The 18,048-nt window shown below is 38.8% G+C and overlaps 1 long non-coding RNA gene and 1 pseudogene across 1 annotated transcript; both read right to left on the minus strand.

Moving 5' to 3' along the window:
• Positions 1-3: 3 nt before the first annotated feature.
• Positions 4-15,287, minus strand: LOC113079015 (DNA endonuclease RBBP8-like; annotated as a pseudogene).
• Positions 15,288-15,791: 504 nt separating this feature from the next.
• On the minus strand, positions 15,792-16,983 carry LOC113079018 (uncharacterized). Its single transcript, XR_003281654.1, has 3 exons — positions 16,720-16,983; positions 16,410-16,641; positions 15,792-16,261 (listed from the first exon to the last, which is right to left on the minus strand). It is a non-coding gene; the product is annotated as an uncharacterized LOC113079018 (long non-coding RNA).
• Between the last annotated feature and the right edge of the window lie 1,065 nt (positions 16,984-18,048).

Raw genomic sequence — 18,048 nt, forward strand, 5'->3', positions numbered from 1 at the left:
TGAAGGCTTCCACTGGGGCGGCGCTGTAACGGCTTCTGTCACTCTCTTTTCTGTACTCTCTGCATGCTCTGACAGGTTTCTGCGGGACCAGGGCCGCAAGCCGCTAGGTGTTGGGCCATGTGTGCGAGACTGGAGGCCGCTGCCTGATGGGATCAGTTTTGGGAATCGCAAAATGTTTGAGCTGGGAATCGAGGTCTGGCTTGGTGAACCGCTATCCTGCTACCAACACCAGAGCCGCCTGCTGCTAATGTTACCCAGTCAGTAGATTCTGAGAGCGACCACGGGATTGACAGGCGTCCGGTCTTGATTGGAAGCGGTCGGAAGGGGACGGGGGTGTGGATACGTTGCCGGTTGCTACGATCCTCAGAGGCAACAGAAGAAAAAGTAGGATTGTTCTTCAGTAGACTCAGAGGAGATGGAAGAGAAGGAGACAAAGGGGAACGTCTGTGCTCAACCAAGTCCACGCTGGAAGATCTGTGGACACACGAGGAGAAGAATTAAGATGTGTCACAATCTCAATTAACTTCTATTGTCAATAGCCAGGTTTCAATCAAAAGTTACAAATTTAACTCATGCTCAAAACTGGAATATCGCACAAAACATTTGGGAACAAGCACCGTTTCCATCCAACGAGTCAAAGAGAACAACATTGTCACTTCCTGATAAACTGGCACTATACATCAATAAGTAAAGTAGGAGAAGCTCCTGAATATAATAATTTTTCTATATAATAAATTGCTTGCACCTCAGTACGAGCAGACGAAACACAATGAATGTGCTTATTGCTTTCGGAGGTGGATGCTGCTGTTTGGGAACGCAGTTTTAACAGTTCTAGGAGGCAATTATACAGAAATTGATGACAGACTTTGCTCGGGCATTACCGAATGACCATACAACAACATTTTAGATGCTATGGAACAAGATTGGTGCACTGGTTAGTTAGGATTTACCTTCCCATAGCACAAAGTTAATGGCTTTTTTGATGTGCTTGGAGGAATATATGCACAAAAATGCATTTCCATCTCCCATATTCACATTATTCCCTTTTTGCACAAGTCAAAAAACCACCTCATCCGAGCGTAAAAACTTTTTTTTTCGAATGAAGCATTTCTATGACTCTATTCTGATGTGATACTTCAAAATGTGCACAAATCATGGTGATGGAAACCAGGCCAGTGGGTCTGTTTTGTCTTCCCACCTCACCTTCTTTCAGCACTGTGCTCTGTGCCCCATCTTGAGGTGGGCAACATGGGTTTACTCGATTCCTTCAAGAGAGTAACACAAATTTCAGCAACCAAGAAAAACACAAGGGGATAGAGAGAACAAGATTTACTATAAAACAACCAATTTAAAAGATCAAAAACAATATTGAATAAACGAATTATTGCTTACAAATGAAAATGCCCTGCCCCAGCTTTGCATAAATTTGTGTTCAGAAGCTTTCTCTGTATAGAATGAAGAACATTAAATATCTTTTCATCAGATGTGAACAAGATATGATACATTCAGTAGCAGTAATCTCAAGTGTTATCAGAACTATATAGCACTGGTTCTCATGTATATCAGACATGTACCCAACCGTAACTTACCCAGGATGTCAGTTGGGCTATTGTCCTTCTCACGTTTGACAGTTGCTGCAGGTACAGTAGCGTCCCCTGGTGGAGGCTGGCTGGACTTCAGCCCTGAGGCCAGGACAGTCACAGCAGCCACTGCGGTGTCAGGTGACTCCTTGACCTCTGGGTGATTGCATCTTCTGAATGACCATTCTGCTTACTGAAAGGTGAAGCAGGGAGTTTGCATGACTATTACATACAATACATTGTAAACATACAATCTGGCCCTGAACACAAGTGACTAACATCTGGCGAAAGATATTTTGCCAAAATTTGGTGCAGACCACAGTGTGTAATCAGATTGTGCCACTATGTGACAGGATCTGAAACTTGCACGTGCAAAGCAACAGGAAATTCTTGCACAAATATGGCTAGGAAGCATGTTGTGCAAATGGGCCACTCACTTTGATAGATCCCTCAAGCCCCTCAGCTCCTCTCGCAGTCTCTCGTTTTCTTTCTTTAGTGCATTCATCTCACTCACTGCAGCAGTGAATGGGAAAATAATAAATAGTCTCATATATTCCTCTGTGAACTAGATGGACTTCATAAAAACGTGGTATTTAATTACAGCAGCTGCATGAAATTTGTGTAAAACCTGATTAATAATTTCACAAAAAATCTGACTTTTTGAGTAAAAGGAATCAGCACGGTCAATGCCATAATATTTCCTCTTCGTATAAAGGCTCTGTTTATAGCTCACCTAGTAGAGAGATGTGCTGCAGACTCTGGAGCTGGGAGTTTTCATACTCCTGTTGTCTTTTTTTTAGCAACGTCTTGAGTGACTGTACACCTGTCACACAACCCGGCCCGCAACCTGAGGATCGACAGACACAGTGTGGGCAGTGGTACGTGGCATTACATTTAAAACTGACTCTCTCTCTCTCTCACACACACCTGTTCTCCAGCTGTTTGATGTTCTCAGTAAGAATCCGCTGCTGTTCTTTCATCTGCTGGTTCCTGTTGTAAAGTTCTTCCATGCGCTTTGCATCGCTACAACAGAATGCCACATAAAACATTATTGATGTGGATGTTAAAGTTGATGTCAATCAATTTTAGCTTGAAAAATATGGTATGCGCTCTCACATATTCTTTTTATTTGTCAGCTCCAGTACTTTCTCTTGCCACCCTGAAGAGAGTGAGAAAAACACATAGTGAAACTGGCCAACTGGAGTCTGAAGCACTGAACGGCACATAAGAAAGCAGTGGCAGCTGTTATGATTTTACTTAAAGGAAAAGTTCCTACAGAAATAAAAAGAAAATTGCTGAAAATGAAAATCAGCTGATAAAAAAAAAAAATTACAATAATCCACATGACTCCAGTCCATCCATTAACATCTTGTGAAGGGAAAAGCTGCATGTTTGTAATAATTCAGTCAAGATGTTTTAAGTTTAAACTGTCACTTTCAGGCAAAATACGAGTCCATAATCCATAATAACTCTACATCCAGTGACAAGTGCCCTGTTTTCCTCTCACATCAAAATCCACCAAAATATATGTTTAGAACTGTTTACTTAATGATACTTTTGTTAATTACAAACATGCAGCTTTTTACTTCACAAGTTTGATTGAGTGGAGTCGTGTGGATTTCTTGTGAATTATTGTGATGTTTTAATCAATTGTTTGGACTCTCATTCTGACGGCACCCATTCACTGCATAGGATCCATTTCTCCAAATCTGTTCTGATGATGGAACAAACTCGGAATACCTAACATTCAGTGAATATTCAGATACATGTCTCTTTTTTTTTTTACTTATTATTTCAAAGAACATGTTCAGACTTATTTTTGCTGATATTTTTGGCTGCTGTGTTAATGTGAGTCACAATGTAATTCCATTTTGCTGAATTAACCCCACCTTCATTCATTAAACTAGCTCCTTTTGTGCTCAAGAGAAAAAAAAAGGAAGTCAACAAGGTTTGGAATGACATGATGGTGAATGAATGATGTCAGATTCATATTAAACAATGTTGTTGAATCTGTGAGCTCATAGCATTTTATGAAAAAAAATATTATTCATGTTAAAATGTATTTCATTTATTTATGCACTTACTGTTGTTTTTAAGGTGCATTTACATTAGTGACATTTTGCAGGCAGAAAGGTCCAATGTCCAGAGTCAACAGTTTAGTGATATGTGAAGAAAAGCTCACACGGAAGTCACTTCCAAATCTGCATGGGGAATTTTTCACCCTCAAGCGAAACTCCTGATCATGCGGATTCCTAATTGAACTGACTGGATTCTCTCTGTGAAATTTCGCCAAGCAACAGTAAATGTGACCTCACTCTCAGTTATCTATTTTGTGGTGATGTAAAGATGTTTTCCCGATGATTGTCACTGTTACTGTGGTAGTGAAGTTGTCCAGTGGTGAAATCTCAGTCAAGAGTGTTCAAGACAAAACAAAAAAGATGGGTGATCTTACCCTCTAAATCATGCTCATGCACCTCCCGCAGTTTCTGCAGGAGTTCAGGAAAGCTTTCCACAGCCATGTTGGTGTTCCTGCACACCTGCCTCTTCACTCGTCTTCCTACAAATAAGGATGGGAAGGACAAATGAGGGAAACATGTAAAAGATAAAGATTTGTTAAATCAATGCATGATTAGGGTACAATTGATGCCAGTTCGTTTTGCTGTTGCCCTGGCTTAACCTGCTAAAATATGACCTGAAATTTCTACACTCATATACACCAAGGCTATTAAAACCTGGACTTGCCAAACTGGTTCTGCAAGATGTGCACCGCAGGCCCAACTTTATTTGTGTATGCATGTATGACTCTGTAAGATATAAGGAGAGAGAGAGAGATTGTGTGTGTGTGTGTGTGTGTGTGTGTGTGTGCTAGCATTTAAAAACAAACAGGATCAGGGAGTTTATTTATAACCCATGCAATGTGCAGAAATCTTAAGTTCAAACTGACATATGCTGCACCAACTAAATATGACAATGTCCACCTTATCTTCCCTGACCTGTGCTATCTACAAATGTCCATTGTCCTGCCTCATAAATGACTGTCTCAGAAATCTTTACCAGAACACTGAAGCTAAATTCCTGATGATCTCCATGGTTGATGTAAAGACCTAGTCATATAAACTTATTTTCAAATGATTTAAATGCACTAAAATGCGAATATATATACATATATAATATATACAGTACAGTTCAAAAGTATGGGTTTGGTTTCTGTTGGAGTCAGTATGACTTTTTATGAGAAATTAATACTTTTATTCAGCAAAGACCCATTAAATTAAAAAAAGAAAAAAAAAAGACTAAAGCTATTTATAATGATATGATACAAAAAATTAATAATTTTCGTCTCTTTTATTCTTCAAAGATTCCTATATATATATATATATATATATATATATATATATATATATATATATATATATATATATATATATATATATATATATATATATATCATGGTTTCCACATAAAATAATTAAGCAGCAAAACTGTTGTCAACTTTGAAAATAAGATTTCTGAAGAATTATGTGATACTGAAGAAATGCTTCAAAAATGCTGCTTTGCCATGACAGTAAAAACTTTAAAATGGATTAGAACAGAAAACAGTTATTTAAAATTGAAATAATATTTCACAATATTACTGTCAGGCCCAACAGCGTGTAGCCTTTGTGAACAGAAGAGACTTCTTTTATAAAAACATTCAAAAGATCTCACGACCCCAAACTTTTGATAGGTAGTCTCAGCCTAGGTTCTGTAAATTACACCAGATACAAGTTTAGGAGAGGATAACTTATCTTAAAACTGATGGGACACAAACAAACGTTCTCATAAAACAGGGATTTTCATTTCAATACAAAGTGGGAACAGTGCTGCAAAGCAACATTAGAAAAATCTACATACATTATAATGACTCATTATAGCTTTTAACCCCATCTGCAGGTCTTCTAACAGTTAAGATACAGCATGCCGCTGGAGGTTCTTTGGAGGGTGCGGTTACCGCCCCCCCTCCCTCCCCCATACAATCTTTTTTGCATTTTGATCTGTGTGTTTTTCGCCTGCTCCTTAACTCTCCCTGCATGTCGGGATACGTTAGATAACAGTTTTGAACGTTACAGCAAAAGGAGCAAGAGGGAACCTGTCTCTAAGAACTGCAAACTTTACTTTTCACACACATCTACACACACACACACACACACACACACACACACACACACACACACACACATGACAACTAATGTTTTAAACCAACTCCTTTAAGCTGACTTTGCAAAAAAGATTACTAACCATTTAGAATTTACCTGTATAGATTTACCACAGGAATAGGTGTTAACTATTAGATCTGACCTCTGACTCTCAGTGACCTTGACATTTGGGGTCAGAGGTCATTCACAGTGTCAGTAGATAAGTGGCATTTTACCGATATTGCATACTGTAATTGATCTAAAACGTACAAAATCGATCAGTTCGTCAACATGATGGACAGGTGCAGTCCTTGAGCAGGCCTGGGGCAAAATAATATTATTAATATACATGAGAAAGTATGCTTCTTAGATGGAGTGGTGGATCAGGTCTGACTTTACGCAATCTCTGTCTATGAATTTGCTAGGGTTTTGTTTTTTGACAGTTGCTTGAGTTTTACGTTTTACATGATCAAGTTTTCAGAGCACTATCAGTTTATTACTTGGTAAGAGCAGGACACTCAAAAAATGTAAGAGAGAATCAGAGACAGAGATGTAAGGGAGTGAGCAAGCAAGTGAGCAAGGCAGAGAGAGAGAGAGAGAGAGAGAGAGAGGTGGGGGGGGGTTGCAAACAAATGTAAACTGTGTGAAAATTTACTGAGTTCATCATATAAGGTCAATGGACTCAATGTAATTAGTATTCAGTTATTACTTTTTAATAGTTCTTTTTAATGATTGTCATTGATCAAAAAAATAACCTGTGACCTGTAACCTGTAACCCCAAAACTCCAATTGATATGAAAATAAAAACATAAGAAACAGTAACGTTAATATTATAAATAGATCGATGTGGATGGAAAAAATGTAATACTAAGACCAGATTAATTCATATCACTAATAATAAAAAAAAAAAACCTTCCTACCCAACTGAAATAGCTTGAATAATGAGTGACTGTGTTTCTGTAAATGTGATATGTTGCGTTACTGTTAACCCATAACATCATGCAATAGCTCAATAAATGAATACCAAAACACATGACATCTGGTCACTACAGTATGTTCAGGAGAAACAAGCAGTTCACTCACCTCGTGCCACCTTGTGGATGTCAATCACTTCACCTGCCAATCACGTGATGCTGTTGGTCTCCTCGTCAAGCCAGTTTCATCCAGAGCCCCCCGGAGAGCCACATCGGATTAAAAAAACAAATGGGAATGAGAACGAAATGAAAAAGAAGAAAGGAAGAGTGTTACATACGCCCTGCACTTCTCTCCTTCTCTATGCAGCCCCTCCTTCTCTCCACTGACGAGGAGAACAGGTTCGAGCAGTTCCTCACCGCGGCACACAAACACCAGTTCTCCCCTGGATAAACCGGTCCTGCTGAAATCCCACTAAACCTGCCTGGCCACAAAGAAAAAAAAATCCACAGGAGGATATAGAGAACCTTTAGACACACAAAGCCGCTTTATTCTGCTTTGATTTGCTCTTTTAATCTCAAGGAACCAAAGATTCATTTATTCAACTTCATTGCCATGGCATGGGAAAGTTTATTAGCATTTTATTTACCTTATGAATAGCCTAGTGAGAGAAATTAGCCTTTATAAACCCATCTTTTACATGATAATAATCATCATACTGAATGATCTGTATCAAGTCATAAGTCTCTTTGGAAAACCCAAGCCAGAAGCAGCATTCGAGGTTCCTCAGAATGGTTTTACTTTAGTAAATATTATAGTAACAACGATATTTGATGTAAAAGCTGTAATGGCAAATCAATGTGAGGAAGCAAGCGCAAGTAGAAGAAGGAATTTATTAACAAACTTAGATACACAAGGAACAATGACAAGGACAACAGGTAAGTGAGGCGAAGTCTGACGGTGATCCGGGAAGTAGCGATGTCTGATGGTGATCCAGGAAGTAGCGATGTCTGATGGTGATCCAGGAAGTGGTGGTGAGGAGATGCAGCAGGAGAGTGTGACACAGGAACTGAGATGAGCAATCTGTGGGGGTGAGTAGTTGGATCTGTGGTGGTGAAGAGTGGGATTCCAGAAACAAAGACGATCCAACGAATAGGAGAATACAGAGAAACTGGAACGAGAGACCAGGCATACACACGGGAGACTGCAAACAACGCTCTGACAAACACAAGACGAAAGACAGGGCAATAAGTAGGGATTGGGTAATGAGTAGCAGCTGGTGTAGATGAACAATTAACGGAGACGCCCACATGAAACAATCAGTGCTGACGAGAGACACACACAAACTGCACCCACATAGTGCAAACCCGAGACCATGGTTTACCAACCGTGACAGTACCCTCCCCTCAAGGAATGACTCCTGGCATTCCCAGACGACCCTACCTGTCGAATATAATCAATCAGGGAGTGATCCAATATGTCCCTAGCAGGTACCCAACTCCTCTCCTTCGGACCGTAACCTTCCCAGTCCACCTCGTCCCCTCCGTCTGGAGTCCAGAATACGATTGACCGAATAGGTGGGTTCCCCATTTACGAGTCGCGGCAGTGGGGAAACCGGGGTGGGTGGGTTAATTTGTGAATAAAACACACGGAATAGAGCAGAATGTTGTTGGTAGAAAGCCACACTTTTTGGCCCATGACGTATACGGGAGGCTTATACCGGTGGCGATCACCCTTGGCCTTGGTGCTCGCCCCCACCTGAAGCAGAGTCTCACGGGCTCTGGTCCATGTGCGGTGGCACCTCTGGACAAATGCGTGAGCGCAGATTCCAGACTAGGAAAAAATGTGGCTGGTAACCTATGCTACACTCAAATGGGGAGAGGCCCGTGGATGACACTGGTAGAGAGTTATGAGCATACTCAAACATAGATGGATTTGTTGACTCCAGGAAGAATGATTCTTGGAGACTAAACATCGCAACGTTCTCTCCAAATCTCATTTGGCCTGCTCAGACTGACCATTGCTTTGTGGATGATAACCCGAATACAGACTAACCATCACTCCCAATAATTAACAAAACTCCCTCTAAACTTTGGGCACAAATTGGGATCTCCTGTCAGAAACCACATGTAATGATAGACTCCATACTCATCGGGAAGAAGGAGGCGGGAACCGGCACACAATCAAATGAAACTTTAATTATTCAAAATAAACACAAAACAGCGCACCAGCCCCTCACGGCGACTGACGCGCACAAATAAAAAGCAAACATAAAATAATATCCCAGGCCTGGTCCTCTCTCGTCCTTCACGGTCGTCGCTCCAGTTTTATATCCTTCCATCTCCTACGTGGGACTCGATACCGGCGGTGGGGCACAGGTGCAGCTCATCTCCAATCACTACACCTGGCCTCACTCCTCGTTCCCACGCCTCTCGGCCCCGCCCCACTCGCCACATACCCCCATCGCCCCTTGCAGGCCGGGGGATACTCCCGAGACTGCGCTCTACCCCCCCCCCTTCCCTCCGGGGGGGACCGATCATGGGGACCTGCGGGAACCTGGGGGTAGGACAGACGAGGTGAGAGAAAAGGAGATGCAAGGAGGAGCGACAGAGACGAGAGAGGGGAGAGAGAAAAACAGCTGGGTGATCTCCTCCGTGGTGCCTGGCGGTGGCACTGGACTGCCCTCGGCGGACGGCACGACACTCCTCCGCCGCTCGATGGACGGCGACGGCTCCTCCGATTTTGGGCAGCCGGCAGGAGTCCCCCGTTCCCTGCCCCTCCGGATTCCATCGCGGAGGCAGCAGGCTCCGGCCCCCTGACCAACGGCGCCGACTCCTCCGCTCCCTCACGGACGGCAGCCGCCCCTCCTCATCGTGGGCGGCCGGCAGCTAGCTCGCCTGTCCCCGGAAACTCGCTCCAGCCCACCGCCTCGAGCGTCCATGGCGGTACATACCTCGCCAGCTCGAGGGCACCCCTCTGAATAACGTCGGACCGTAACTCCTCTGGAACGTACAACCGATTCAGTGGGCACTCGGGCGGAGGCATTACCCCTTCTAAGGCCGTCTTGACTTTTGATTCAACCTCCCATATGAGTGATGAGATGACTATTATCTGAGGTAAAACACACTAGGGAGTAAACGCGCAATGATGCATCTTGTCGTCTGAGGCAGCACGTTGGGAAAGAACTGCACCTACTCCCACCACTGATGCGTCGACCTCCACCAGGAACTGACGTTTGGGATCAGGGGTGACTAAGATGGAAGCCAAAACGAAGTGCCTCTTGAGGCAAATACAGTCTCAGCTGTATTAGACCACCTGAGCGTATTTCTGAGGGAGGTCAAGGCGGTCAGAGGTGAGACTATTTGGCTGAATTGCGAATAAATCTATAAGATTTCATGGCATTTGTGAAAACATAGTTATAATAAGGGAAAAACAAGGTTAAACTAAAAAAACTTAATGTGTTAAGTTAATGTGTGGAATGTGAACCATAGATTTAGTCAAAAAAACTTTTACTTCACTAAAGACATTGTAATGTTTTGTAAAGGTACTCAGAGAAGTTCCAAATAGAGCTTCAAAACAGAGACACACTTCATATATCCTGGCTGATGCATTTAAAGTTAGGACTCACAGTTCTCAATACTCCACAACAAAGAGTGCTGAGTGTTGACGCTGGCATAAACTTGGGTCTATAAGTGAATGAACAGGCCAGGTCACCTTTCTGTCTATGCATATTAAATAAGATGAATCAGCAGGGCTCTGGTCCAGCATGAGCTATTCAAACCTATGAACTGCAGCTCTGAGAGAATGACACCAGAAGTCAGCGAGACAGATGATAGCAATATCTGATTCTGCAGTACCAGACGGACCAGGTCAGTGAGCTGAGTCATGTGCCGCACACTATTCTACTGTAGACTAAACCAGATTCACATGTAATAGGCTAATCACTGTGGATTGCATATGGATATATAGCGCAACTACACCAATCTTGATAGCAAATGGAGACAGATCTATGCAAACTGGTTTCTAAAGGTTCATGAAGCAAAGCGTAAAATCTGCTAATCTGATATGTGATCTGCATTTTGCCCACTTGGGGGAGTAACAGCACGTTTTAAAAGTATATATATGCCTAAACTATAGGATTAACACAGGAACCATTCATCAATATTCCCATACTATAATGAACAAACACGGATTGTTGATAAATGTTACAAATGCACACACACACACACACACACACACACACACACAGACACCACTCAAACACAGACACTTTTACGCTAACAATAGTCTGCCCCTATTGTCCATATTGCTTGAATACCTGATTTATGTATGTTAAATGTACAAATTCAAATTACGACATAGAAAAAAAGTGTTTTATCTTTTACATTTCATTAATCACATCACTTGATCGTTCAACAGTAAAATATGCAGCAAGGTTTTCTGGGGGCTGTTCATAGTGTAGGAACACACACACACACATACACACACACACACACACACACACACACACACACACACACACACACATACACACACACGAGGGACTGGGATTCCATAGGATCAGAGCAGCACTACGATCCATGTCTTGAGCCAGATAAGACTTCAAAGCATGAGACAGATTTACAAGGCATGGCGAATCCTCCTTTAAAAAAATACTGCTGCATAAATGTTTATGCAACTCAAAAGACGTCTAACACTGAAGAAACAAGCTCAGTCATCATAAAAATGGCAACTCGCATGAAAGAACAATGGGCTACCTGTGTTTTGTGAAAAAAAAGCTATATTACTTTGGCTATAAAAACAGATTTAAATGATTCCCACATACAATGGGATCCAAACGTCTAATATAACTATTGAAAATGCTTACATTGAGCATTATACTATTTTTTTTTTCCTTTTTACACATTTTCAACAAGAAATTTTAAATATGAATACAAAAAAGTATACATAATCCACAATTTGTCTTGATATTTAATTAAGCTGATATCATGACAGCAGCAGACAAGGTTTTGCTTTAGCTTTAGTCTAAAATTACAAATCCAGGTGCAGTTTTGAAGCAGTTCTGCAGTCATTCACTAGAGGATGCTGTGTAATTCACAACCACAGTGATTCATCAGAGATGCTGTATATAAACTAACACGCTTACACACACACATGATTTCCCATTGGAAGTCCTGATGTCGTTTCTGCTCTTAAACTACTTTTGATAAACTCAACAGATTGTCTTTAAACCTGCCGGTAAGGAAAGGATGGAAACCAGGACCATTGCTGTTTAACAGCACAAGGCATGGCCAGATCGCTCTGTTCCGCTACGGAGCAAAGGAATGGATGTGTCTTGATCATTTGTCTGTAGTGCTGCCAGAAAACAACATGATGGAGCAGTCAGTCAGTCCAAGACCCGATACTGTCCAAGCCCACCCAGAGACTCCACTTACAGTGACATCAAACAAGAACGAGAGAGGAAAGAAAGATACAGGACCGGGGTCGGGAACAGGGGAGCTTTGGTTACCAATCCCCAAAGAATAATGTAATCTTAACACAGAGATTCACAAGTCACCATTTCTTCGTTTCTAATGATGGAAAATCACTGTAGCATAAATAGATATAGGCCTATTTCACTTTATGTGTATTTCAAATGTAAGCCCATATCCTAAATCATTAGAACATTTGTTTGGACATGCCATAGATTGAAAATCTTTTCATCTGTCATATGCTTCTGCAAAATTCTGTGTGTTTCCCAGGTCACAGGTGACCTCACCGAGCCAGACGGTCTCTGTTTGCCCTTCAGTCGAGGTGACAGAGGCTGCACTTGAGTATTTGTGCTGGCGGTTCTAAGCATCGGTCAAAGAGTGCAAACAATACAAATCTAGTGCAAAACACTTGCTAAATTCTTTGTATTCCTGTTGGTTTCATAAGGTTTTAAAAAAAATTTGTTTATACCATTTTCAAGAAAAGTTTTAGTTTAATGGTTCTAAAAATGTCATGTGGTATTAGCAATCAAAAAGGGATTTTATTTATTTATTTGTTATGTTTCCTCACAACTTTGAATCGTTAATTATTAATTGCATTATTCAAAATTATGAATCATCTTAATTTCAAATATATTTTATATATATATATATATATATATATATTTCAGAGTAGGAAGTGTTTTAGTGTTTTTTTTTTTTGTTTGTTTTTTTTTTTTTTACATAAAATGAAATAAAAATAATCCCATCCATTAATCCATGGAGTTGCACCACATGTGGTCTGCATCCTCAATATAGAATATGCATATATATGTATATATATATATATATATATATATATATATATATATATATATATATATATATATATATATATATATATATATATATATATATATATATATATATATATATATATATAATTGTGCTTAATAGTTATTTCCAAAAATTCAAACATTTTTTTGTTCGTTTTTTTTTTTTTTTTTAAGATCACAAAACTATCAATTCTTAAATATCACTGTTTCTATGGAGTTGCACCACATGACATTTTACATCCTGATTACATGTGAGAGTTGAAATATACTGGTCAATATAAGACATATTTTTCAAACAAATATCACACATTGTTAATTCAAAAATAGGACTACGTTTCTGTGGCATCACATTAAATATAATGACTAACATAAAATATGAATTAATAAAAATATGAATAAAAGCTGAAGCAATTTTTTTTTTACCATATTTTAAAAATATTTGTATTCCCAAGAAATAACAACACTGTTGCTTACTTACTAAAGTTCTCCTTTAAATAATTTATTTCATTGTTTTAATGTTCTTTGTATTCCTGTTGGTTTCATAAGGTTTTAAAAAAAAAATTGTTTATACCATTTTCAAGAAAAGTTTTAGTTTAATGGTTCTAAAAATGTCATGTGGTATTAGCAATCAAAAAGGGATTTTATTTATTTATTTGTTATGTTTCCTCACAACTTTGAATCGTTAATTATTAATTGCATTATTCAAAATTATTAATCATCTTAATTTCAAATATATTTTATATATATATATATATATATATATATATATATATATATATATATATATTTCAGAGTAGGAAGTGTTTTAGTGTTTTTTTTTTTTTTTTTTTTTTTTTTTTTTTTTACATAAAATGAAATAAAAATAATCCCATCCATTAATCCATGGAGTTGCACCACATGTGGTCTGCATCCTCAATATAGAATATGCATATATATGTATATATATATATATATATATATATATATATATATATATATATATATATATATATATATATATATATATATATATATATATATATATATATATATATAATTGTGCTTAATAGTTATTTCCAAAAATTCAAACATTTTTTTTGTTCGTTTTTTTTTTTTTTTTTAAGATCACAAAACTATCAATTCTTAAATATCACTGTTTCTATGGAGTTGCACCACATGACATTTTACATCCTGATTACATGTGAGAGTTGAAATATACTGGTCAAGATAAGACATATTTTTCAAACAAATATCACACATTGTTAATTCAAAAATAGGACTACGTTTCTGTGGCATCACATTAAATATAATGACTAACATAAAATATGAATTAATAAAAATATGAATAAAAGCTGAAGCAATTTTTTTTTTACCATATTTTAAAAATATTTGTATTCCCAAGAAATGACAACACTGTTGCTTACTTACTAAAGTTCTCCTTTAAATAATTTATTTCATTGTTTTAATGTTCCCATTATGAAACTAGTATCAACCTGACAAATGTAAAAAATATCAAATTTAATTTGAATGAATTAATGACCTAATTATTTAAATGAACAAAAATATGTTCATAATAATAACAACAGGTTGGCGCTTCAAAAATATTTGTATTATGTCATTGACCCATAATTGGTTGCAAAACTTACAATAAATTGGTCTCAAATACACTGAACACACTGAAGTAGCCACATTTATAGCAGTCACACCCTGTAGACAAATACTGAAGCAGGCTAAATGACTGCAGGGTGCAGAAAGAGAATGCTGAGTGTGGTAGGTGGCAGTGACTTACAATATATAAGATGGGCACCCACGTGCACAGGCATGCACTCATTCCGCTGGGGGGAAGCTGGTGGGTCTGCTTTCACGGAATCAACACAGGAAGTTCTGTGGCGCAGAGAGGAAGTCGACTAGAACAGAGCACAAAAACACCCCCACCTGATTCCTGTGTCCCAGGACGTGTGTCTACCCACACATCAGATCATCTCGTCCATCTCCGCCTCACAGAGCACTAGACATGTCGTCTCTCAGTATGTGTGCGTGTGCGTCTGAAACAGTTTCTTACGCAACACTGAGGCGTCTGAGTGTTTGTACAGTATGTTTACATAAAAGGAATAACTCAACCAAATGATCATATCTCACCCAAATGTAATTTCCAAACTTTTCTTGCTTCCAGGGAACAACAAATGAGATATTTTGACGAGATCCGAGTCCCAGTTGCTCTTTTCTACAAAACACAAGTCGTAAGTAAGCAGTGAATAAAAAAAGCAAACATAACTTGAGCAAACATATTATTAATTACTTAACAATGATAATAATTATTCCTTACATTTATATAGGGCTTTTCTATGCACTCAAAGCGCTTTACATTGTCAGGGTATCTCCTCATCCACCACCAGTGTGCAGCATCCACCTGGATGATGCGACGGCAGCCATAGTGCGCCAGAACGCCCACCACACACCAGCTTACTGGTGGAGAGGAGACAGAGTGATGAAGCCAATCAGCAGATATGGGGATTGTTAGGAGGCCATGATGATCAAAGGTCAATGGGCGAATTTAGCCAGGATGCTGAGGTCACACCTCTACTTTTATCTAAAGACATCCTGGGATTTTTAATGACCACAGAGAGTCAGGACCTCGGTTTAACGTCTCATCTGAAGGACAGACTAATTGACTTATCATTTGAGCTGCTCCATATTTTATTTTATTTTATTTTTTTTGTTAAAACTGAACTTTTGTAAGATTACAAATGTCTTTGGTGTCACTTTTCATCAATGTAAGTAATACTTGTTGAATAAAGTATTAATTTTATTCAGCAAGTATTACTTTTGATGTATATATATATAATAAATACATCAAAAAAGAAAAAGTTCAAGGAAAAAAAAAGAAAAAAAAAGAAAAGAAAAAGAAGATAATTATGGTAATGTGAAACATGCCCAAGAGCTTTTAGGGACATTAAAGAATGGCAAGAGTGGTTCAGAGCTCCGCCCCTAATCCATAAATAACTGACCGCCCATATCCATCTTCATCTTCATCTGGACTAATAGAGTTGACGAGAGATGGTCTGATGAGCAGAGAAAGGTAGAGTAAGAAAGGAGGAGGGAATGAGGGAAATGTTCAGATTTGCATCCATCACAGGTTATTTTCAGCACTTCTGTTGGAGCGCTAGATGGAGCGGTGAGGGGAGGCTGAGCAGAGGGCAGCTGGTGACCTTTCATCCCAAAACCTCTTCAATATAAACTTCATTAGCTTGCTGCAAAAACTTGTTTGAATCTTTTGAGGTGTGTCTTGGTTCCTCTTGCATATGAACTCTTGATACAAACTGATTCACTCACTGGCAAAAAAACAAAACAAAACAAAAAAATCTCATTGAGGATTTATACAGTCGTCTCTCAACATGATTCATCGCATGCACAAAATGCATAAGAACATGGACTCATCGTAAAGACGAAGGAAGGCAAATCAACAAGCATAACACATACCCATCAGTGAAAGCTCCAAAGATTTGATTATGCTCAAGAATGCGGCGTCCCATATCTCACCCGGCTCACCCTCATCTGGCCCCATTGGTTGTCAGCGTGGCCATTCATCCTCAGCCCGGCCAATCAGCTGACAGTGCAGCTCTCAGCCAATTACAACTCAGAAAGCCTTGACAGTGAGGGAGATGCTCATATGTGTTTATGGCCTCCTGCCTCTATGACAGAACACAGAACCCTTCAGAGAAAAATCAAGCAATTAGCCAATTACGCCACACAGGCCTATTAGAAACCAAACATCCCAGTGTTTTCTTACCCTTTAAACACAGCGATAAGCCTCAAGCTGACGGATCGAACGTATCATGTCCCACAGAGAGAGGGAAAAGTGATGGTTATGAAAGAGCTAAGGAAGATTAGACATATTTGCAGGGAGTCTCTCTTTATTTGAGAGAAGACAGATGAACTGAACTCTCAGTAACTCTTCGACTCCTGAGAAAGAGATGTGAAAATTAAGTAAGAAAACTAGTGCTGTGTATGGATTATTAATCTACAACCAATATAAAGCATTGTTCATCTAGGGTCAGACTGATCCGTATAAGCTCAGTGAATTACCTTGAAATACTGTTCAATAGAGCTTACAATGAAACAAACACTGTAACGTAACAGTCTTAAAAACATTAAATACACACTTTTAAATAGACAAAGTTTGTGGTCTTTTTTTGGTAATTCGCATATTTTTGGAATGTAGCTCTGATTTCGTGCTTTAGAAGTGGAGACACACTGTCTATTTTTTCAAGTCAGCATTAGTCTTCTTTTGACGGAATGTTTAAAAACCTTGATGAGACTTATAAGACTTATAAGTAACTAATATCAACTGATTCAAATTGTCATAACCTGTTCACAAGCACATGTACATGTTTTATGACAGTCACTGGAGGAAGCAGCTGCAATGCAGACATGCACTGATTTCCTGATTTCAGAAAAACAGAGACAAAAAAAGCACCCACAGTAATAATTTTAGCCACGGCAAGTTCGAGTGACTTCTTGATTAATAATAGCATTGTACTGTTCTTTTTAGCATGAGGACTATATTAGTCAAGGGGATAGAAGTGTGGTTAGAATATACTGTATTTTAAAAATAATTGACAATTACTTTTTCTTACAAATAATCTCCCTCTAGTCACTTCCAGGTTACTCAAAAACATCATTGTGTGAACACAATATTACATCATGCATAAAGAAAATAAAAACATAAAAAACAAACCAACACGACAACCAATTTATTAGATTTGTCAGATTTCTAGTTAAAATATCCCAAAATCAATATATTTTATTGAGGGGTTTTCATATAATGTAAGACAGTTTTTCTACTGTAAGGTTGAATGTAAATAAATTAGAATGTAATCGTATGATAATCATAAAGCTTTTTAGATATTTTTCACCTCAAAATGAGTTAAAAAAAAGACTATTTTCTCCCGGCACAAAACTCTCAACACCTGCACATCCTTTTAAACAATCCAGCTAATGACCAACCAGCAACTACGAAACACAGCTACCTGTTTAAGAGGATTATTTAGATTTTTGTGCAATGTTTACACTGTCTTCAAGGCACTCTTACAAAGTTGTCCAGTTTTTTAAAACTGCT

This window comes from Carassius auratus, unplaced genomic scaffold (genome assembly GCF_003368295.1).
Source record: "Carassius auratus strain Wakin unplaced genomic scaffold, ASM336829v1 scaf_tig00026969, whole genome shotgun sequence".
NCBI classification, from domain to species: Eukaryota; Metazoa; Chordata; class Actinopteri; order Cypriniformes; family Cyprinidae; genus Carassius; species Carassius auratus.